This window comes from Parasteatoda tepidariorum, chromosome 4 (assembly GCF_043381705.1).
Source record: "Parasteatoda tepidariorum isolate YZ-2023 chromosome 4, CAS_Ptep_4.0, whole genome shotgun sequence".
Taxonomy (NCBI): Eukaryota; Metazoa; Arthropoda; class Arachnida; order Araneae; family Theridiidae; genus Parasteatoda; species Parasteatoda tepidariorum.
Genome location: NC_092207.1, coordinates 47,268,730 through 47,293,252, shown reverse-complemented (window position 1 = coordinate 47,293,252; position 24,523 = coordinate 47,268,730). Strand labels below are relative to the sequence as shown.

The window sequence follows — 24,523 nt, the reverse complement described above, 5'->3', positions numbered from 1 at the left end:
AGTCAGTTTAAGTAGAATAATTTTTAACAATTTAAATTATACTAAATAAAATAAGTAATAAATAAACTTTGCCTTCCTCATTAAATATTAACGAAACACATACTGTAAATTATTGTCATATTCTGCTGACTATAGGTTTGTAAGCATGCTTTAAAAATGACGTATAGTCTAAAATTATTAAAATTTTTTAGATATTTTCTAAAAGAATAAAATATTTAGATAGTCTCTAAAAATGAGGAACTTCATGCCTGGTAAAATTTGTGCACTTTAAAGTATAATTTTTTTTTTTAAATAATAAATTAATATTTTTTTTTTAAATTTAGGACTCAATCGGAAGAAACAATGATGTTCCTATTTAAGTATTTAGGAAATAATTTAGGTACTTATTTGTGACTAATCCCCTTGCTATTTTGGATATACCTTACTTTTTTCTAAATATCTCATTTCTCACATTACTGTATCCGTATTAATGTTTCTTTTTAAAAGTAACAAGTAAAATAAAGTTTCCAAATATTAAAGGATGGAAATGTTTTTTTCTTTCGGCCGAATGAGCTGTGAGAATTTTTGAAAATAAAAATTAACACAAATTTTTCCAGAACTAAAATACATAGAACGTTAAATTTGCAAAATAAAGCATTATATTACTGATTCCACTATTTAAAGTAAAAATAAATAAATATTATTGATTTTGGAAGTTTTGTTTCCCCGCACGTTACGTTAGTAATAATATTAATGTATTTATTCCATTTTACTTGGCTGTATTGAAAACAAGATCTTCTTATTATTAAGTTTAAGTTTAAAAAGTTATGTATATTAGAGTTTTGAAATGCTCATTTTATTAAATATATATTTTTTCAAATAAAACATGTTTGTAAATAAGGAAAAAAAAAGGAAAATATTTGTTTCAATGATAAAAGTAAGTATTATTAAAAGTAAATAACTGAAACTTACAGAACCTCTTTTCCATCTTCTAAATTACGAATATGTAAAGAAACTTACTCAAATATGTTTGCATTTGCATATAAATGCATAGTGTTTGCATTTTATTTTAATAATACAGTGTATGTATTCAAGTAAAAGTTCAGTTTAAAATCCGATTTTATGCTTGTTTCAGTTAACTTTTATTTGAATAGTGATAGTTTTATGTAACAATTCATTCAGTGTCAAAATTAAATCTTTTTAGAATATTTAAAGAAAACTTAAAGTAATAAATAATAATCTTATGATAGTACTAAATAAACTATTGATTATATTTTACTAAATTTCTATCTTCTTATAGCATTTTTCCTTACTGTATTATCGAAATGAATAATTTATTAATTAACTTCTTATAAATTACGAAAATAACGATTACGTATATAACAGTTTCATAAATTAAATCTGTGAAAATATAAAACATTTTTTTTTTCTAAAATATTTCGTTACGTTAACAACGGTGTACACCAATATCATCAAAAACTGGTTTTTGACACGACAGGGATAAAATCCATTGAAAATCTACATTTTTACGTATATAATCTTTTGTTTGCATGTTTTGTTTTGTTGCGATTTGTTTTACTTAAAAATGTTGATAATGCACCGTTGAAGTGATTTTTTTCAAATAATTTTCTTTCACCGTGTTACTTCAAAAAAATTCGAAGTAACAGTTCCCTCATTGGACAAAGTGTTGCACACTATATGAGATAAAGCACTTTAATAAGGAATTCAATATTAATTATAATGAGTATCAGCATGATTTGCGTATTATTTTTGAAAGCTTTCACAACAATGCACTTTAAACTAACTTACACCAATTAAGAAAATATATTCCAAAATTGCATCATGTATTCACATGCTGTCCGAGTAATATTAAGTCTTTTGGTCTTTCTGTTGTAGTATTTGGAAGCAGAAAGGTACAATACGTCTCAGTAGCGATTGTTGCAAAATAACAAAAATTATGCTAATTACAAAAATATTAGGAGACCTTTGTAATTAAAAACATCAGATATCAATGGCACTTATTTTTATTATTACTTCTTCATTTTCAAATGATAGAAAAATGACATTTTTCCAAGAGAAAAATGAATAGTTAATTATACATCGCGATTTTTTTACGAAACAGTGAATTATTATTGGATTAATTGTAAATGAATTATTTTGATAAATTAAATCTAAAATTCTAAGAATTATTCAAAATGAATTTAAGAATAATTTTTTAAGGAATTCAAGAACAAAAGAATAATTTAAGGAAAGACAAATGTTTTTTTTTAGAAAGCTGCGAAATGTAGAAATTGAAAAAGCATTTTAAGCGAATATTTATCTCTTTGGGGAAGAATGTGTATCCGAATGCATAATGCCGAGTGGGAGTCATATATTTCTTATTTTTTATTGTACAGAATTGTATCCTAGAATAATTTTTCAAAGCCTAAATAAGTTATAAGTTTCTGAATTACATGTTAATCTTTAAAAATGAATCATAAGAAAAATGTGATGTTATTCGGCATAAAATAATAATGTAATGTGATATTTTTGTGCATTTTATGCAAGATGAATTGCAATCCTTTTGGCTCTAGAGGTAGACGGAAAGTACCACAAAATTATTTTTACAAAAATTTATACATCACGGTGCATTATTGAGTACAATGGAAATATCTCTGAAATTTGAAGGGGAAACTTTAGGTTCTGTGGAATGGATATCAATATTCCAAAAGATTTTTTTTTAAATTTTTCATATTTCTCAAGCATTTTTTAAAAGCTAAATTGTAGTCTTTGTGGCACATGAGCCTAGAATAAAGCAACACGGAATAATTTTAAAGCATACATTAATTAATTATGATGCGTTTTTAGACACGAAGAAAACATTTCCAAAACTTCTAAGGAAACCTTTATGATCTGTGAGAAAAATTTATGACAAAGTGTTACAGGAATTTAAAATTTTCTGATATTTAACGAATCAGCAAGTACGGATTGTTATTACCGTAAAAACAGTCCGTAAAAACTTCATGGAGATTTTAAACATCCTTGAACGTGTTTGGAAGTAGGTTTTGCATATTTTATTCTTCTTCGAAATACTATTACAAAAATACATTCTTGGGCACAGTGTCATCGGTAAAACGCATTTATTTTCATGTAAAATACTGTCACAAAAAACATTCTCAATCATACATACAAATTAACAATCCGTGGGAACTTCATAGAGCATTTTGAACTACCTTATTAAGTTTGCGCTAGGAACGTGTTGGGAAGTAGGCATTGCATATTTTATTCTTCATCACAATACTATTGCAAAAATACATTCTTATACACAGTGTCATCGGTAAAATGCATTTATTTTCAGGTAAAATACTGTCACAAAAATCATTCTTGTGTATACTATGCTTAAAGAAATTGTTTTATTATAAATAACATCATAAATTTACATTCTTTTGCATAGCACTATAAAAATGTTCTCTACACAGTGCCATTGGTAAAATGCATTTATTTTCATGTAACAAAAATCATTCTCGTGCATACTATGCTTAAAGAAATTGTTTTAATATAAATACCATCATAAATTTACATTCTTATGCATAGCACTATAAAAAAATATTCTCCAGATATACTATAAAAATATCGAAATAAGTCCAAAATATTTTTAATAAACTGATAATTCCCTCTTAACTTATTGGTTTAGATGAATCAATGCTTATTTTTATAGATACATTATTAATTAAACCATAGACATTTGAATGTTAAAATTATTATTAAATTACATAATTCTTTTAATCATGCATAAATTAAATTTTTAAAGAAACTTTAATAATAAATCTTAGAATTTTTTTACGTATTTTCTTATGCATATTCTTGAGAAAAATCTCTTAGTTTTACCATATATGTCAGGACAAAACTTGACTTAATTGCATAGTCTTCTAAATCCTCGGAATAAAACCTATACATATCTTGAAAATAACTGAATTTATTATGCGAAGTGATGGAACAGAATATTTTTTGTCGCCTAGTCTCCAAATCTTTGGTATAAAATGTATATATCTCGTGATGGTAACTAAATACTTTATCTTTTAAAGCTAGATATAAACTGTCCAGGGAATAAACTTATATCCTTTCTGCCGCTTTATATCAAAATCCGACAGTTTGTTTACTTCAACATTTCCTCTTACACGTGTCTCATAATTCTCTTCCAATCATTGGGTGGCGGAAGAAACAAGGCAACAGAAGCAATCTTGCCGGCATTATTTGTTCTTCTACTTCAGTAGTTGGATAAAAATCCTTTTTTTATCGGACACATATATTACGGGATATTGGGCTTTTATTTGACGGATATTTTTCGGCCAGAAATGCTGATACCACACTTGCTTCATACCTTCCTCTTTTAGTTTCTCTTTATTTTTGTCATTCATAGATTTTATCGATGGTCTTATCGCGGAGATTCACGATGACATTTTTTCACTTACATTTTTTTTTGTTATTTTTTCGGAGCAGCGTATGGAGCTCAATGCACTAAAATAAAGTCATAAATTGCAATTTTGTAAAAAAAAAAAATACACCTGTTGGTACAATTAGTTTTGTACCTAAACTATATATCAGCTCACGATATTTCAGTAATAACACTGAGGAGCATTTTGTTTTCTGTTATATGGGATTTTTTAGTAAATCTTAGATACTTTCTTATCATTGAATTCCAATATACAATCGGTCTCTCACTTTAAGCCACAGATCTTTTTAAAATGACTTTTTTTTGTAATTTTCTTGTCAAAATGAGCAAGAATACTTATATTTAACTTGAGGTTGCGTAAATGCTGCGTCAATTTTCAAGGAGAGTTGGGGTAAATTATTGGGATTAATATTGTATATTTAAACATTCGCCACTAGAGGCATTTCCCCATTAGGAGCCGTTTTTCCGTGTGCGTCTAAACGCTTATAATCGGCCGACATATTCCGTTTCCTATCAATTTTATCTTGATCATGTGTCCTAACTCCCATAGTCTTCCCCCTCTCACATATAACATTTTCAACCCCTTCCTTCTCGCTCCCGTGAAAATGACGGGGTGAGGTTTCGCCCTCTATTTCTCGCTCCCGTGACATTGACGGGCTGGAGTGTGCGGTAGTAAAGCGCCAATAAGAATAAAACTAATTAATTTCGTTTGCTTGGAAAACATTTTAGTTCACATTTTACACACCAGATGGCAGTACCAGGATATTTTTAAGGTAATTGTAGATAGTTAGTTTATTTTAAACTAGATGTTAGCACTAATCAAATACGTAATACAAACACAAAAGCCAAAAAAAATAGGCACTTTTATGACCGTTTTTTGAAAATTAGCCGATCGTTAAGGGGTTAAACTTAAATATTTCGAAAAAGTAAATTTATTTAAAAATATTTTGCTTTAGGAGCAAAACTAATTTCAGATATGAAATCCCCCCCCCCGTATCAGCCAAGATCAAGTCTTTGTGTAAATGCAACAGAACATTTGCTCCCCAGGGTAGTCATAATCACAGATAGGAAAAGGAAGAAAGCAATGTTGATTGGGGTAAAAGGTTAAAAAATATTAAATTGGCCTTATAATCATCTTTTTCTCATCAACCATAGACGGTATTGATGCATTTACACTATGCATTTTTTATGTGTCATAATTAATATATATAATGCTTAAATATTAGTAAAAGTTAATTAAGATAATTTAATAGAAAACTACTCCCCGTAGAGAAAACCTGCATTTCTATTGTACTGAAAGTGTCTAGAATTTCTCTGCCTTGAGTCCCATGCATGTTTAGTGCTGAGTTTTGAGATTATATAGAATTTTATCCATGGATATTTTAGTTTTGAAGATACCTTGCAATGACACTATAACTACCCGGTGGAGATTAAGGAATCCAATTACAAGCGCCAACGCACACACATTTGAAAATTACGTACTACAGCAATATTTTAACGTATTGAAATATTATTTTGGTTTTCACATTTGAAAATTACGTACTACAGCAATATTTTAGCGTATTGAAATATTATTTTGGTAATTTGCCAAATGCAAGGTATGAATTACAAATAAATTTAACAACTAAATAACAGGCATTTTGAAGTTCAATTGAACGTTTTAGCCCTGTGGGAATTACGAAAGTGAATTTAACAAGTTAGTAAGCAAACTTAACTTTTTATGCTAGTACAGTGCTAAAAAAGGGACTATGAATAACTTTTGATCTAATGATCGGATTGTCACTTTCTAGGACTCATTCTTAATTGTTCGAAGGATTTAACTCAAATATGCTAACTAATTAAAACAGGCGATATTTTAATATTTTAAGTTAGGAAGTCAAACACAAAAACGCACTTTCTTTTCATAAACATTTAAATTAACATTAAGGGGGTCCAATTTATTGTATCGCTCTCTTATGTTGACCATATTTCTCAGATTACGCTTACTCTGGGTATTTTGAGGGTCAGAAATACGAATCCATTGCCAAAAAAAGATATGATTATTAAGAAAACGAACGTTTTTTATCTGATTCCGTAATTTAAAATCTATCACATCTGCCCTAATTAATTAGCATATTTAAGGTTCCCCCCCCCCTCAAACCAATAAGAAGGAATTATAGAACGTGAAGGTCGTCGATCATTAGATCAAATGATATTCAGGGTGGTCTATATTTTTTCGGTGGACCGTATAAATATTTGCCATTGGTTAACACGGCGTAAATTAGTATGTTATAAATGAAGGAAGCATTTTAGGTCATGCACTCAAAGGGTTAGTAACAAAAAAGGAAAAAAATAATGAACGCAATGGTGTTTAATGTCACATTTATCTCACGAAGGCTTGTAATGCTTTTTATAAATATTTTTGGAAACGTAACTAAAAATTAATTAACTTTTAAATAAAAATATATCAGTGAATATCTCAAGAAAGGTTTCAGTTTGTAAAGAAAAGACTTGTTTCTCCCGTAAGCAAGCTTAAAGTAAATAAAAAAATTTTTTTGGCTGGTATAAAACTTATGTTATGTCATCGGAAAATTAAATGCTTCAGAAAACTAAACTCAAGGATATGTGTTAAAAAATAGCATTAAATATCAAAATTAAAAATTTATGCAATTTGTTTATAAATACTGTGAAAGAGGTGAGTCTGAAAAAAAAAACAACCATTCTATGCAAGTAAACTCGGTTACGACTAAACAAATAAAATAACGATGATAAGTGCATTATTTAAAAGCTGTTGAAAAGGTTTACAGAAAATTAATCTTTAAAACTATTTAAAAGATTTTAAGAGGCTTATTATAAAATAATAAATTATATAGAGGTTTCTGAAACAAGAAGAAATTACTGGAAGAATTTCTAAGAGGTAATACAACCTAAATCTCAATAATTTAATATTTTACGCATTAATATATATTGTAATAAAATAACTTGAGAAATTATTGAAAGAATCATTTTTGAAGCACTGTTAAAAAAAATCCGGTTCAAATTGCGGTATCAGCACTTTGGATGCATCATCCGTAAAACCATATTACCATAAATTATTTATTAATTGTTATTGATTTTTAATTATAACTTTATTAATTTACTTTCACTATTACTGCAAAAATTACAGTTTATCAGATTTTTGCCCCTTACCATGTTCCGAAAAAATGAATTTTGCGGTAAAAAGTACGGCACTCTAAGTACTAGTACTTTTTACTGTAATTTAAGACAGACATTTTTACAGAGAGGATATTTTCCTTTATTTTCATCTTGAGTTTTATTTGAAAATAAAAATCAACATTTGCTGTAAAACGGAAAATTGAAACTATTGTAATTATCAATGCTTAAGAAACTGTGATAAAAATAAATCAAAACTAGTTAATCTTATACTGAACATGGGCTTTGGTTGTAATTTAACCAATTAATAACTAAAAATTTAAAGCACAGTTCTTCCACAATAGCCGATTATTTCTCATGACTTTATAGTGGTCTTAGCTTCCATCATTATGATAGTAGTTATGAAATAAGTATTATATTCTTTCCATTTAAGCTTTTACAAACAATCTGGCACCCATTAAGCTGAAGCGTATGCCTCACGCTGACTCTGGAGAGAGAAAGTGAGTTCTACGTAATATTTTCAATGAAATGAGAAGTTATATAATAATTTCCTGGTTTTGCTTCGTCCCCTTAAAGTTTCATTTTGAGTTTTTTCTAGACCGAAATATTTATAAATTAACCTTTAAAATTGACGAGGAAGATGGCAGTGCACTGGACTGACGCAGATCAATCACCATATATTCTGAAACAGATGAAACCATAAATCAACGATTGGGCATAGCTATGGTTAGAACCCAATAAATCTGAATAATGCCCTTTTTCATAATATGGTGGTGTTTTGCAAACAGTGGTGGTGATAAAAATCGACTGTTTCAGGCATTTAACCGTTTATAAAAAAATTTGAAGAAAAGAATAATTTGTTTCATTCTAATTATATTCACATCAATTATCTGCATATTTCCAAAGTGACATCAGAACCGATAGGGTAATTTTTCTGTAATTCAAATGTCACCTCCCCCCTCCAAAAATACAATCATTGGGTGATAGAGTTTAAAGTTTTTATAACGTTCTTCTTCGGTTTTTTGGGGCTTACCATCAACCGGTGTTGCCTGTACCATACCGTACGGCTTCCTTGAATTCATACATTTTAATGGCTAACAGGCGCCTTTTGCAAAATACCGATTCAAATATTTTTGACACCAATCATGCCAGCAATCCCCAGGAAACTGTCGATGGAGATCACCGTAGCCAAATAATATGGAATTTCGACAATATATTTACCGTAATAGATTTATTTTGGTGAAAACACCCAAACAAGTCAATTTAGCGATTAGCTATGGTCTTCACTTTTCCCCAGCACATCCATCCAATGAATTGCCATTTTACAGACGTTCGTGTATAAGCCAGATTGACTCATGTACCGTCCGTGAAGCATCGACGACACAGAATGACCGGTCCGTTGGCCGAGTTTTTCAAATTTATCAAATAGTTTCCTGGTAAAATGGTTTCATGTGCAAAAAGCCTCATTGTTTAAGATATCGAAGTATGACGTAAAATATTCAATTTTTTAAAATTTCTAGAACATAGTAATTGTTTAATCAGTGTACAATCATAATTCTCAAATAAAAGAAATATGAAAAACTGTATGCGAGTCTGACAGTAAAGAATTATGTTCACAGAACGGAAACTTAAATGCATCAATTTTTAAAGCAGTACCAAATATATCCATTAACCTCACGAGATAAATATTTCAATAATCTATATTTTTAAAACTGTTAATTAGTTTTCAAATTTTCCAAACTTTATAAAATTATATGTATTATTTCATATGTATTGAAATAAATTATAATTTATCTATACTTTAATGAATGCTTTTAGAAACATGTAAAATCCCATGTAATTAGTTTATTTATATTAAACTTGAAATCAATTTTTTTAATCTTAAATAGCAGCAATGAAGGCATATTCTTTTTTTAATACTTAAATCGAAAAAAAATAGTTAAAATAAATATTGTAGCCATAATTACCAAGTAATTTTAATCCTTCGCGTAAAATATCATTAAGTTTAATAAAATAAGTATTGAACCCACAAGTGCTTGTTCTAAATTTTATACTTAATTTATAAAACTTCTGACTGATAATTCGGTATGGAAATTGCGCATTTTAAATTTTTATAATTTAATCTCGAATTTCTAATTAGTTTATTCCTTATAGGAAGCTAACTTTTTAATGAAAATACAATTATTCAAACTGCTGCTTGAAGTCTTTACTATATTTTAACATAGAACATTTTAACATAGAACACTTCAACATAGGATTTTTACTGAAGATTATTCCAACAACTCTTTAATAGAATCCAACTTACAGAACTAAGCCATGTTATTATGATTATAAAAATGTTTTTAACTGCAAACTGCACTGGGAAATTCCAATTAAAATTGGTCTTTTAAATAAGTATCTTTATGAATGAAAAATATTTTTTTTTAAATTCAAACATATGGAATACCACAATCTGATTTTTCGTCACATCAGTCTAACTTATTTTTACACTGTTATGAAGAAATAAATTATACTCTAAATATAATTTATTAGATTTATAATTTATATAATTTAATTGCTTTTAATTTTCAAATTTATATCATTTTGTTGAATAGTATTTGCCTTGAAGAAATAATAATGCAACGTAATCATGACGATAATATTAATTCCAAATTTTGGATTTAAATGTAAAAAAAGAATTTTTATGGTAAACATTTAAGTAAGAATAATAATTTTAATTTAACATAAATAAATTGCATGGAATTCTAATGTTTTTGAAAACGTTTATTCAAATGCTATTTTTTTCATATTAATAGAATGAAAAGAACTAGGGGTAATATTTAAATAAATGGAAAAAATAGATATACTTTCCTAAAATGAGCTAAAAGTCGCACATATCCAACAAATATAATTAAATTCTGTAAAAAATTGTGCGAATTGTGTATTATAATTAATTAACTAATATATATTTAAACAAAATCTTTCAGTTTTCATAGGTGAAATTTTTGCCTCGTGCAAATACAATTCGGACGATTCCGTGGCTGAAACAATTTTCAACAACATCCACCAATATTCAATTAAATAATTAATATTATTAAGTAACTCTTAATATTAATAATAATTATCATCAAAATCATAAAATTAAAATGTTTGATTTAAAATTCTATCAATACATTTTCGTAAACAACAGTATATCACAATATATTATTTTGTGTATTATCACAAAAATTATCTACACAAAAATAAATATTGTATGTCTACATACATTTTGCTTCTACCAGTTCTTTTATCAACTATAGTAAATGCAGTTTATTATTTGTGCCTGAAAAAAGCACATTTAGTTCTTACGGTTTGGCTATTTGTCGTGCTCAAACACTCAATAAGTCCCTCTATTTTTTTTTCTTTTATAGGTAAAGCACGAAACGCTTAAGCTCTTACGAATTCAGCTTCTACGTACCATCCGGTATCTCAAAAGAAGGTATCGGTCACGAAAAGGATCCTTTTTTCCATGAATGCTGTCGACAAAATACATCCCAAGCAAGATAAAAAGGAACTGGATAAAAGTTGATCTACTTGCTCTCACCATATCCTTTTTCAGTTTTCCTCACTTCATTCTTAATCCTTTTCCCATTCCCAGAGGAAATTCCTATTTTCTATCACTTTTCTTTCAGCTTGAAAAAAAAAATGAATTTGGAAATTCAAATGAAGGCTTTCTTGAACACAATCACACCTCCAGCCAGAAAAACAAGATATTGTTAAAGGACATTTTTAAAGGGAAAATAAACTCGACTCTATAGAGAACGTATTTAGGACAATTTCATTTCTGTAAAAGTGTTCTTTTCTGCCGATATGTGGTAATAATACAGACGTCTTTTATGGCGGCCTAAAAGTTAAAATAATGGTCTCTAAAATTCTCGTAAGCTTTATCATCCATCGAATTGGTACATTATAAAGATGAAATTTATGGTCTCGGTAAAAAGCAATGAGTGACGATAAAAGGGCGTAAAAATAGTGATAATTTGTTTTTGTGAAAAAGGAGAATGTTACAAAATCTCTTTTTAAGAATAGGGACACTGCAAATTGTATTTCTCCCCTTATAAGATTTTAAGTTTTAACTAACCTTTATGGTTTAATATTAAGGATGTGAATAGCAAGATATGGATACGAATATAATTTTACCACTTAATTTTTGCAGACATAGATATTAATAGATTCGTGAAGCATTAAATAGGTTTCATCTACTAAAAATGACGCCCGGTGGCTGAGTGGTAGCGCTTCGCGCTCCTGTGTCACAGGTCCTGGGTTCGATGCACGGGCCGGGTAAGGTTGACTCAGCCTTTCATCCCTTTAGTGGGTCGATAAATGAGTACCAAGCATGCTTGGGAACTAAACACTGGGGGTTTCACGTTCGCTTGACCACCTAACCGGAATATCTGCTTCTGCACCCTAGGGCCCTAGGTCAAGAAAACTGAGATGGGCACAGTAGATCTTGGCCTTCCATGTGCTGTCGCGCCACTGAGTTTCGTTTATCTACTAAAAATATTTAGATTTACTATTATTATTTTCTAATTGTTACCTTATTCAAACTTAACTATTAAAATTATTACAGTTACAAGCTTCATTAATGCAACTTCAGTAAGAAGTTTTTTTTTTATTAGCACTGTAAAATACCTTTTTCACTAATTTCAATTTTCTGCTGTTTTCAAAGGGTTCTGAAGACATACCATAAAATATTAATTCATTTGAAGTAAATACTTTCAGTTGAAGCATTTTTCAGACTACGTGATTTTTTCAACTTAAGACAGTTATTGAAAAATTCGAATATTTGAAAATGTATCATTATTTCATTTCTTATATTTTTTATGAACGATTCAAGTTGAAATATCTGCAAATTAAATATATTTAAAACAAATTTCATAAAAAAACTGCAACTAAATCAGTCCATGAGTAATGAGTCCAACTTAATGATGTATCCATTGAAAGGGTCAATAATGCATATACAGCCTATTTTATTTCTCAAATAAAATATTTTTAATGCACGGAATATTTTTTTCTTAGTGAATGTAATTTAAACATATTTTAATGAAAATAGTATCACATATTTTAATGTTTCTATTTTTGTCTTAAAATGGGTTAATTATTACAATTATTATTTTAACTGTTATTTGTTGCCCAATTCACATTTAAGTATTTTCTTTGAGTTTTTTTTTTTAAATATGATACTTGCCTTGATCATCATGTGTATTTCATCCGCAGTTCATGTTTACGTGCATTTTTGTTTTGATATTTTGGAGAGAAAAAAATATTTAGATTTTTTTTCTGTTTAATCTTATTTCAGAAATGTTTTGCTTCCTGTTAAACTAAATATTTTTAATACCGGTACATGAATTCAGACTTTAAGCAAGTGTAGGAAAAGGGATTTAATCTTTAGATTTTTTTTTCTTTTAAACTTTTCGTGATTGGAAAGTAGCTTGATATTATGGAGTAATTTTAAGAATTCAATACAGCTGCACTTTACCGGAACGCTCTATGCAATGTGTAAAATTATGTGATCGATTTTTTATTATTTATTTTTGAAACTTCAAGTTACCTTATAGGATAGGTAAGGGTGACAAATTTAATCAACAAAGATGGATGGTGGTTACTTATTACAACAATGTCATTAAAAAATTCGCTGTAAATCTGTGTAAATAGGCTGAATTAAACATAATTTATTTTACAAAGTAAGGAATCTATGATACTGAAGTAGAATTAAAAGTTTGTTTTCTGTATTTTATTTATTTCTTCTTAATATGTTTTTTTTACTACTGTGATTCAAATATATTTATAGCGCCATTTTACTTGCGAATTGCCTCTTAAACACGTAAAACATATACATTTTTGAAGCAACATAACATCTTTTTTCAGTAAACTTGTTTCGTCGTTTTCAATTTAAATTCTGTTTTTATGTTTCAAAATATGTTCCTTACATGCAAAATATATTTAAGTAATGGTTAAGATTTTATTTTTATATATAGTTTAATATTTAAGCTTAGAATCATTTTAAAAGCATAAGGTATGAGAATTTTCTCTGAGAATCTTGCATTAACTTACTAAGCATCATACATATTTATGTTTGATATTATGCAAGCATATACATAACTAACAGAAAATATTTTATAAAATGCAAGCATTATTATAAAGAAAAGAGTAAAAAATTTAAAGGATTATATATCAAGGATTTAGAATTCGGTAATAATAGTTTTTTTAAAACATTTCAAATATGAAAAATAGAAATTTTTTTTTACTCGTGTTTTAGCAATTCAGGGATATGTTCATGTTTGTATTTTGGGATTTTTATGATTATATTTCAAAATACCATCTCTTTTAAAAGTATATCATTTAAAAGAGCATAAATGTGCACTTAATTATTAATTTAGCTAAAGTGCATAAATTTATTTTTAAAAATACCATGATTGTAAAATAGTATGTATCTTCAATGTCAGATTGTTTTACTAGAGTAAAATTTTCAGCAAATATAGAACTAAATATTACTGTCAAAATGAAAAAAAAAACTGCTACATACAGTTATTTCGATTCAATTTTGTCTTATTAAAGAGTATTTGTATTAAAAATGACATTAAATAATTTTTTTAATTTTATATTTGGTATAATTATTTCGTAGTTACAACAGGAGAGAACGAAAACTTAAATTGGAATGATATTAGCATAAACTTTTCCTGTTTTTAAGTGCAGTTTGCTTAAATGTAAAACACTAATTGAAATAAACATATTCTTTTGTTTTAAGAGCTTGAAATGATAAAGCTAAATAATTTATTTTATTATTGAGGGAATAAATTAAAAAGCATTTCTATCCATTTAAATGTTTTTCGTCATAATTAGACAAAAAACAAATCTTGCATAATAGTATTTAATTCCGATACCAGGTTTCAAAATTTACGTTCTAGAGAAAAATGTGTTTTCTTTGAATATAAAGTAGGAATAAATTTCGGAGAATTAAGAATATTTAGAGTAAACTCAGCATAAAATCAGATGTCTAATATCAAAGCAATTTTCATTTTAACAATTTTTAGTTGTAAAAGTTATTGAACAAATGACCGCAAAGTATGAATTCTCTAGAATGCCTGGCACATAATGCCGGATATTTTTAAGTAAATGATAATTATCACATACGATTTTTAGGCACTGTATATAATACCTAAGCATTATACATAATGATAAATGGTATTTAGGTAAAGTATGAAATTTGGTCCTGATAAGGCTATTATATATGTTACTGCAAAGTACGAAACGCTGGGAATCTTTAGAATGTCTAGGTATTGTATATAATGCTGAACGATTTTAGGCAAATTATGAAACATTGTGACAGTTCCGAACAAACCGCAAAATGCAACTAAAAAATGTTGAGCCTGGTGAGTGTGCTAAAATTAGCGGGCCTTGCACGAAATATTCGATACGAATCGATACGTATTTTATACTTTACCGGTTTCTCATTTTACATACAATAGAATGTCTAGGAAATGTGTGAAATATGAATCGTTCAATACATCGTGAGCTAGTTTTAGGCATTACGTTCCATATCTAGATATTGTATATAATAACGAATTTCAAATTTTGCTAGTAATATATATTTTCGCGATATTCATAATAAAAATTATTCCAAATATTCATATTAAATATCTTATTTTAAAATTTAATTTTAAAAATTAATGTAAATGATGCTTTAATATTATAAACATTATTAAACACATAGCAAACATTGAAACTGTAAATTAAACACGATAATAAAATTCATTGTTCAAGGTATGTCTTTACAGTTTTTCAACTACATTATTAATGTAAAATCATTAAATATTCTCAATAAATTTTGATTAAAACAGTAATTACTATATTGGTCTTGTAACTAAAGCCATAGTGTTAAATTTAATGTACTTTTATTTAAGTTAAGTTTAGTTAGTTTAAGTTGAATACCTAAACCCGAAGATGAGGGTTAAGTTTGGAAACAGAAACAAAATAAAAAACAAAACAAATTAACTTATAAAAGCAATAGCACTATAGTTTTACAGTTTAATAATCGATTTGCAAAAAAACAAATTTTTAGTTAGCTACAAAGAAACGCAAACACTTAGTGTTTCTTTACATTTAAACTGAAGCTTTTGGCAATTGTTTTTATGCAAGGAGATCAACACGTCACATCAGTGGCAAACATAAAAGGGTATAATTAGCAAGTGCATTTAATAAATCAGTGTATCTAAAGCTTCAATTATTAATGATTTTCTTTCCAATTTTCAGAATTTTTAAATTAAATTCATTAGTTTCATAAAAATAAAGAAACACAACTAGGTGTATTTCTGTTTGTACGACATTTCAAAAGATAAAATAAATGTGCGTGGTACTGTATCCACTTTCTGACTTGCTGAGGCACTCGAACTATAGCTAGTGCTTTGTGAAGGATTTTAAAGTAAGTTTCAGTCGTTTAATGAACGCGACATGCATTTTACATAATAGCACACTGGACATAAAGATATAACAAGGAGTATATAGAGATACAACGGAACATGGAATTAAGCACGCAATAACAATATGATAATATTAATACAAATAAGTCCGAGCAATATTTTTCACCTAGATTTAAGGGGTCACAGTACCTTTGCGACAATTTTTTTTAAATAAAGGTATAATCATTCATTTTGTGGATTCTTTACATGCTCATTTAACTTATAATCAATAATTTATCTTCAAAAAGTAGTTAAACTGTTTAATTTTTTTAAAATTTTAAAAGAAGTTTAAAAAATTCTAAATTTTTAAATCCCTAAGACTTTCTTATTTTAACATATTTTCCAAATATTTTTTTCTCTTAGTGCTTACAATATTCATCTTAACAATTTTGTGCATTCATTTGTTGATATATCAATTAGAATATTTTTGATAGATTATTTTGTAAAAATGTAGAAAAAAAGGTTAAAAAATCCTGTTAGGTATATATAACATGCTGTAAAAATTGTAATACCTCATCAAATGCTTATTTCAAGCACAGTTTAAATAAGTGTATTACACTCAAGATAAAAAAGTTTACTTCAAAGCTTTATCTTAAATAGAAAAATTTCTTAGGCATTTAAATAAGATTAAAACACAAAATTATCATCTATGAAAAAAAGCACTCTGAAGTCTGTCTGCTCTGCAAGTTTCTGTATTAGGACAATCTAAAATCATTTATAACTTTTTTAAAACTGTAGATAGAGAGATAATTTTTCTTTCAGTGCATTTGAAATAGTTTTAAGTTTTATTATAAGTAATAAAAAAATTTCGAAACTTGGTAATTTTTTGGATACTGTGACCCCTTAAAAATTATAAAATGAAATATGTTTTTTTTAGATATTTAGTTATATAATATTTTATTTAATTACTTTAGTTATTTTTTTACGAATTTTGCTAATTTGATATGATTTGTCTAATTGTTGAAGTTAGATATAAGAGAATGAGTATTTCAATGAACTTGCTTGTGTAGAACACCATGTCTAATAAATACAAAAAGATTCGAGAAGCCTTCTTAGAGATCTATCCGATTAAGATTTGGAAAATCCAGATATTTGTCAGTCAGAGCTTGAATCACTAAGTATTTTATATCATAAAGAAAAGCTAGTTAAAAATATTTCAGAGTTTTTTATCCCATTCTATGTCTCTGTAAGACCTGATATCATTTCTAGAAATTATGTTCGAACAAATAATGTGTAAAATCGAATTCTAGGATCTAGTGCGATTAAAAAAGGGGGGGGGGAATAAAGGGAAAAAAATAAGTAGATTCCTTAAATCGAACATGAAAAGAAATGATGAGAGAAAAGAATTGGAAAAATTTGAAACAATTTTACTAAATTCTCCATACTCATGAATTTATTTTTCAATTCAGGGAATGATTTTTTGAACTATTCTTGAAGAATTAGTAAATTATCTCGTCAATATATGATTATTTTAACCTTAATTGAATCTTAATACGTTCCAAAAGAATTTTAATACGTTTCCAAAAGTTGTATTTTATAACTTTTTAGACTTCTAAGTGGATATTCTATCCCGGTCAGAGATAAATTGGTTATGACGATGGTGATGATTGCTTCAGCTTCATCGTAGTATACCACAACGATGTTAAAGCAATCATCACCATCGTCATTACCAAAAACGGAGCACCCTGAATAACTTTTGATCTAGTGAACGAATCTTCATGTTCTAGGGGACAGAATATAGGGGTAGCCACCCATGCAGCATAAAAGGGCAAATAAACGTTAAAAATCCGTTCGTCCGTTATAAGGTTTTGGGCTTACGTTAAAATTACGTTAATTTTACGTGATGATTTTCACCATTTCTTCATTCGTTAAAACTTATACGTTAAAATGACGTTATTTTAACGTTATCAATTTTCCCTTTAAATATTTCGTTAAAAATACGTACTTAAAATACGTTATTTTAACGTGTAAATTTTATCCATTTTTTGACCGTTTTTTAAAAACGATTTATTAACAAAAAAGGGACGCTTAGTTGCATAGTTATATTTACGTTATTTTTTTGGAATTATAAACGTAAATTTAATGGTAAAAATGTTTCTAAAAAAATGGAGTGAGTGCCCAAGAAGGATATTATTTAAGAAGGAGTTTTTACGAATTATTATAATAATTACTAAGAAATTTGTGTACTTTTAAATTCCATGCTTTTACTGCAATGAAAGAAACATTTATTTTAAAATAATGATTTAATTTTTTTTTTTACAAAAACTTCATAAATAGCAAAAATAAAATTTAAGTATTTTGAAAAATTTATCAATCTTGTTTCTTTAATGCAGTATATATCTTCATTACTGAAGGTAAAAAAAGCATACGTATCAAAACACAGATAAAAAGGAATTCTCCTTATTAGTTTCCGCAATAAAATTCAGTGTAGGAAGTTTTAAAATAATTGTTCTTTTTAAAAAACGTTTTTAAACACAAAAAAAATTGATTACAGTTTGTTTTGAATCTTGAATTTCATAATCTAGAAATTGTTTCATAATAAAATCTTATATGAAAATCATATATAATAAAAAATACGTACTAAAAATCCGTTATTTTGACGTGCACATTTTACCCATTTTTTGACGTTTTTTAAAATCGTTATTTTAACGAAAAATTGACGTTTTGTTGCATAGTCATATTTACGTAAATTTTTTGGGATTATAAACGTAAATTTAATGGTAAAAATGTTTCAAACAAAAAGGGTGAACCTGTGAGAGCTCAAGAAAGACAATCTTTTACGTCTCTCTTGAATTCGAATAAACTGAACATTGCAGATTTTCATTGCAATTCATATTTAATTTTTAAATACTTATAATTATTTTTGCTTCATTCAACTGGTTATAAATACTTGCTTGCTGATAATATTGAGTCGGATCATTATCAGTAACTGACAAGGGAAATATGAGTTTTAATTCTTATATAACTAAACTATGATGAAAATTACGAAATTTTACAAAATACTGAATAAAGTAAAAATTTGCTACAACTTGACATGCAACGAACATAACGTAGAAACACATGATTTAAATTTATATTATCTCTGCCTAGAACTAGAGTCGTGGTGTAGCGGTTACAGCGTTCGCATCAAGGGTACGGCGTCCTAGGTTCGATCCAACTCTAGAGTGGGACGTTATTATGCGAATACTTATAATTATTAATATTCAAAGATCATAAATTAAAAAATGTATTTTTTTGTGATTAGGTTAAAATTGATTCACTATTTTTTTAATATTGCAATTATCGCTCACCATACTAGTTTATAAAAAATAATTTTAATATTATAATTATTATTTTCTACTTCAATCAACATGAAATAGAAACGATTATTTTTGGTTAACTTTGTTAACATTTATTTATTAATTTCTTACTTTGCAATTATCGCTTACCGTATATAAGTTTTTTCGAAATAATTACTAAGAAATGTGTAACCCCAATAATTTGGGGTCAGAAGAGTGATCCAAAGTTTGGACCTTTTAATTTTAATTTTACTTTTTGCTCATTTCGCTATATCTCGAGAACTTCTTAAGAGAATTAAAAACTTTTGCACACAATTCTAAAATTCGTTTATCTAAGTATAATGCCACGCAAAATCAACTTATAGTAATTTTATAGCAGTTGAAAAAGTTTTGAATCGTAATATGTAAAATGTTTCGCATCCTTTTGAAGAATGTAATTTTACATGGCGAAATATAAAACTTAAATGAAATCGGTCCAACAGCTCCTGAAAAATTTAATTTTGAATACCTGAAATTTTTAAATTCAAATTCTTAGGAACTTTGCAACTGATTTCGCAAAAATTTGTATTTTGCCATGTGAAATTATGCTCTTTAAAATGATGCAAGAAATTGTATACCTTGCAATTCAAAATTTTTAACCGTTATTAAATAAAATAGCAAATATTTATTAAAATTTATTTTTTGCATCTTGGGATAAACGAATTTTATAAGTATGTGCAAACATTTTTGAATTCAATAAAAAAGTTCGAAATATAGCTAAATAAGCGAAAAGTAAAACTAACATTAATCTTTCATTCAATCTTTGAACCCCTCTGTCCTGCTCAAACTATTGGAACCATATTTCCAAATTGCGGCTGCCCCCCAACATTTTGGGGACCAGAAATCCAAATCCGTCGAAAAAAATGTCTGTTTTGTCGGAGATAGTGTGTTTTTTTCTGTCTGATTTCGTAGCTTAAAATATCGTCTGAACTTACTAATTAGCATGTTTGAAATCAACTCCTCGAGCCATTAAGATGAAATCTTAGAACGTGAAGATCCGATTACTAGATCAAAAGTTATTCAGCGAGGTCTGTTTTTGTAATAAATACTATCAGGATGAAGGCGAGTGCATATCATAAATGTGTAATGGATGCTAGGAAAAATCTGAAGTACTGAATACGTGCTGATGTATTTTTTGGTCTTCTTTAAAAGCATTAACTTGATTACTCTTCCCAAAACTTTTTTGCTGCATAAAAATTTTATGGCATACATATTTTCCTAAAAACATTTTTTGGGGTTCTGTAGCAAATCCTTTTGTTTAGAATATTTTAAATCTATTTACAAAATTTTGTCTGTTAGACCTCAAGCAGTATGAGGTGCAGCGTCTCTATCGTAAAATAAAGAAGACATGAAGGGATAAAAAATAGTATGTTTGCTGAATGTTTCTTAATAATCAAAAACGTTTATGATTTAAGATGAATTATCCATAAATACATAAATAGTTGTGGAAAAAAATTTTTGGTCAAAAGTATTAAGCTTAATTCGACGCAGTTACGTGTTCTTCACTGTTAGAATTTCTAAAATTACGGTAAAATAACCGGCAAGAGTCTGTTCATCCAATAACCATAAAGTTTACAGTGAAGAACATTTTTAACCTTTTCAGTTTCTAAGCCATTTACAACTAGTGTGGTTATAAAACGAATACAAAACTATGTGGTTTTGTAATCATTTACAAAAAGAATAGCTTTAAAATCTTAAGAAAAATTTAACTGGATGGACACTAGGGAAATGGTAGCTAGGATGGATGTTAGGATATTCGTTGGGTAATTGGCGTTAGAAAGTGCAGTTCACAAATTGGGGAAAGCAATACTTTGAAAACAATTTATGTGTTTAAAGGAATGGAGGAGAGTTTATTGTGTCAACGCTGTGACTCGAACACTGATTGTCCCTCGGCTATAATATGTACTCAGTAGCAAGGAACTAAGTGGCTTTATTAGTACTGGCTTGATAAAATTCTGGTTGTTAAACCGCATTTAGTGAAAAAAGTTTATAAATGTTTTTTTTTCACAGGTAACAGTTCAATTAAAATCTTATTCATGGTTATTTGACTTTTTTGTTTGAATAGGGTAAAATAAAAATTAAATAAAGTGTTTTTTGTAACAAATTTGTTTGTTAAAGTTGTTTTTTAATAAATTGTTTTTTCTATGTTTTGTTTATGAAATTCCTCTATTCGGCTGTTTTGAAAAGAACATACTGCACTGATATTCCTTTAAATTCATTTTCATTTTTTTTTTAAATTTTTGTACGTAAAATAATGAGTTCAATATTTTTTTGAAAGCAATTCAGAGTTGAGTATCAAGCTTAATATACTAAGTGATAATAACTAAATATTCCATGTTTAGATCAACATAATAGGGGTGGCCAGATGTCAATAAAACTTAGTTTATGAATTATTGGGATCATAAAAATAGGAAAGGTAATAAACATTATCAAAGTTAGTTTTGAAAACAAGAGAGAGTTGCTATTCACTTTTGTTAAGTAGTTCTGTACCAAGCTATTATAAAAGAAAAAAATTGGTGGAGATGATTTTCTAATTTTGAAGAGATTGCGAATTTACAGAAGTGCAGCAAAAGATAGAAAAGTTGCACCCTTAAAATGAAACTGAATTAAACGTGTAAATTAACACGTTGCTACGATAAAGTGTGAAAACCTTAAATGCAGTCTTAACTTAAACTTTGAATGTGATCTTTTCTTTCTTTTTCAATGAATGCCTCCCAAACTGTTCCTCCGATTTCATTTTCTCATGTTTTTATTTTTAAGTTTTTTAAAAGATTTACAACTATTCTTTTAACTCAAAAATTTGGAATCTCTTCAAAATTATTCTAATATAAATAATATCTTACGATGCAATTTAGGGATTAAATTTATTTATAATTTAAAAAAGCCATTTGGGTTTAAATGGAAATGCTTCTAAGGATTTCTGAAAACAAGACGAAAAGTGTGTTTTCTCTGCAACTGAGCTTTGAAAATTCATGTGTGATACTTGTTTTAAAACTGTATGGTCCGTATAACTTCTGTGACATCTTGTTTTAAAATGTTTTGCACATTTCTTTGCTCCGGAAAATTTTAAAAAAGTACGAAAAAAATTTCGATTGCTAAAAAAAGTTAGCATTTTAAAAAGCACTTATACTGAATTGCATGGTAAGCAAATTGTTTTTAAATAATTGGTTTCATAAAAAATGAAAGAAACAAACAAAAACAATACAGATTCCATTCCTCTTCCTTTTATTTTCCACACTTGCCACTTACTGAAAATGTTCCCCTGATCAAATCTCGAAATCTAATTAATACTGAACGTAAAAATTTAGAATTTTTAGATGTCATTTCTTTGTTATCATAAGAAATTAAATTATCAAATTGAACTTTATCGAAGACTAAAAGGGAACAGAATGTTTTAAAACAATGATATAAATGCCAATGTTAATTTTAAATTATTGCTAATTTATTTTTTGTCTATTTTTAGTTTATTTTTAGTGTATTCGCAATTTATATTTTTCTTATTTTTAAGCACTTCTACCTGATTCATTTTTCCTGAGCAATCTCACTTAAAAAAGTCTGTACCCAATCTGTACCAATCTGTACCCAAATCAACTCTGTATATACAAAATTAATATGAAACAAGCAATGGTGCTGATGATATTTCGCAATTTAACCTAAAAATACATTAGTTGAGGATTAATTACGTATCCTAAATTCATTTGCATCTCAAGAGAGTTATAAAATTGTTTCGGTTTATACTTTTATATTGTAATCTCGATATCAGACTCAAGTATAATGGTCTTATATATATGTGACTACTCTTACGCAATCTCTTATCCATAAAAAGTTATTCAAAGACGCTCTTTCAGTCACATGAAATTTATATACTTTAGCGTATCCACCACTACAAAATTACATTTCCAATTCACTTGCATATAAGACATGTTAACTCGATTCTATGGTGGGGTATTTTTTCATAGATGAAGGTTGACATTGTCGGTAACAACTCACCCCCACATTGGTGACCTTCGGACGTGATTTGAACACGCCTACCTTGACCAAAACTCCTACTTCGATACGAGGCTATCTTGACAGTAACGCCCACTCGATTTGAGCTCTCTTAATTCGATGGATGGTCCACATTGAACAGTTTACTTGCTGCTTGTAATTGCGACATTATCCACCTTCTCGTCCTGTTGCTACTCAGTCTCGATCACACACGTTGGCTTGCATACACTCGCTGCTAATGGCAACACAGGAGTGACCACTACCGTGAACTTAATACAGCTCTCACGATCAGCACTCAAAAAGTACGGGGATCTTAATACAGCTCTCCTCACAAAACTGCATTGTATCAACTAGTGGTATCGGTTCATCGAATTATAGCACAGATGTAATTTTAGTGGGGGAGTACTGTAGCATATCTACCACTACAAAAATACAATTCCGATTCACTAGTATATAAGACTTGTTAACTCGATTCTATGGTGGGGTACCTTTTCATAGATTAAGGTTGACATGATCGAAAGCTATTCTCCCCACAATAAAAAAGTTGTAAATACATAAATAGGTGACTGATGCCCGTTAAATCTGTCGAGTCGCAAAGTTCTCTATGTTCCCATAACAAATCTGGGGGTACTGATCCAGGACTTTTCTTGTCTTCTGGATTGGCTCAAAATTACAAAGTTACGGAGTTAAACATTAGTAGTCGTAAACCCAAAATTGAGTCGGCTGTTCAACGACGGCTATAAAATGAAATATGAAAATAAGGAAATAAGCAGTGGAGTAAACAGTTGAATAAATAATAAGAAACTTGAACACAAAATGATGTATTAAGATAGAAACGTAAAACTACTTCTGATTGTTACATGTTGTAAAATATTAATTGAAAAACATTTTTCTATTTTACGTCTTCCAATTAAATACATAATAGCTGTAATTATAAATAATTTAACCAATATCATGGTATTCTATTGATCGAAAGAGTCCTCTTCAAATTCTACGTCATTTGTCACACTTAACATATAATTCCCATTAGAGTTAATTTATTCAAGAACTCTATTAGGGTAAATCTGTGAGGCCTATGCACACTATTCCTACATTCATTTACTGTACCTTGGGACCAGGAGCATCTTTTACATTATTTATTTATGTTATAAAATATTTGATTTATGTAGACAAGCTGCAGCTAATATTCTTAAAATAAA

At 28.1% G+C, this 24,523-nt stretch overlaps 1 protein-coding gene across 1 annotated transcript in view; it reads right to left on the bottom strand.

Moving 5' to 3' along the window:
• The window catches only part of LOC107449925 (neural cell adhesion molecule 2), a 458,476-nt gene that overhangs the window by 424,737 nt on the left and 9,216 nt on the right, over window positions 1-24,523 (bottom strand). The gene's annotated exons all lie outside the window — the stretch shown is intronic.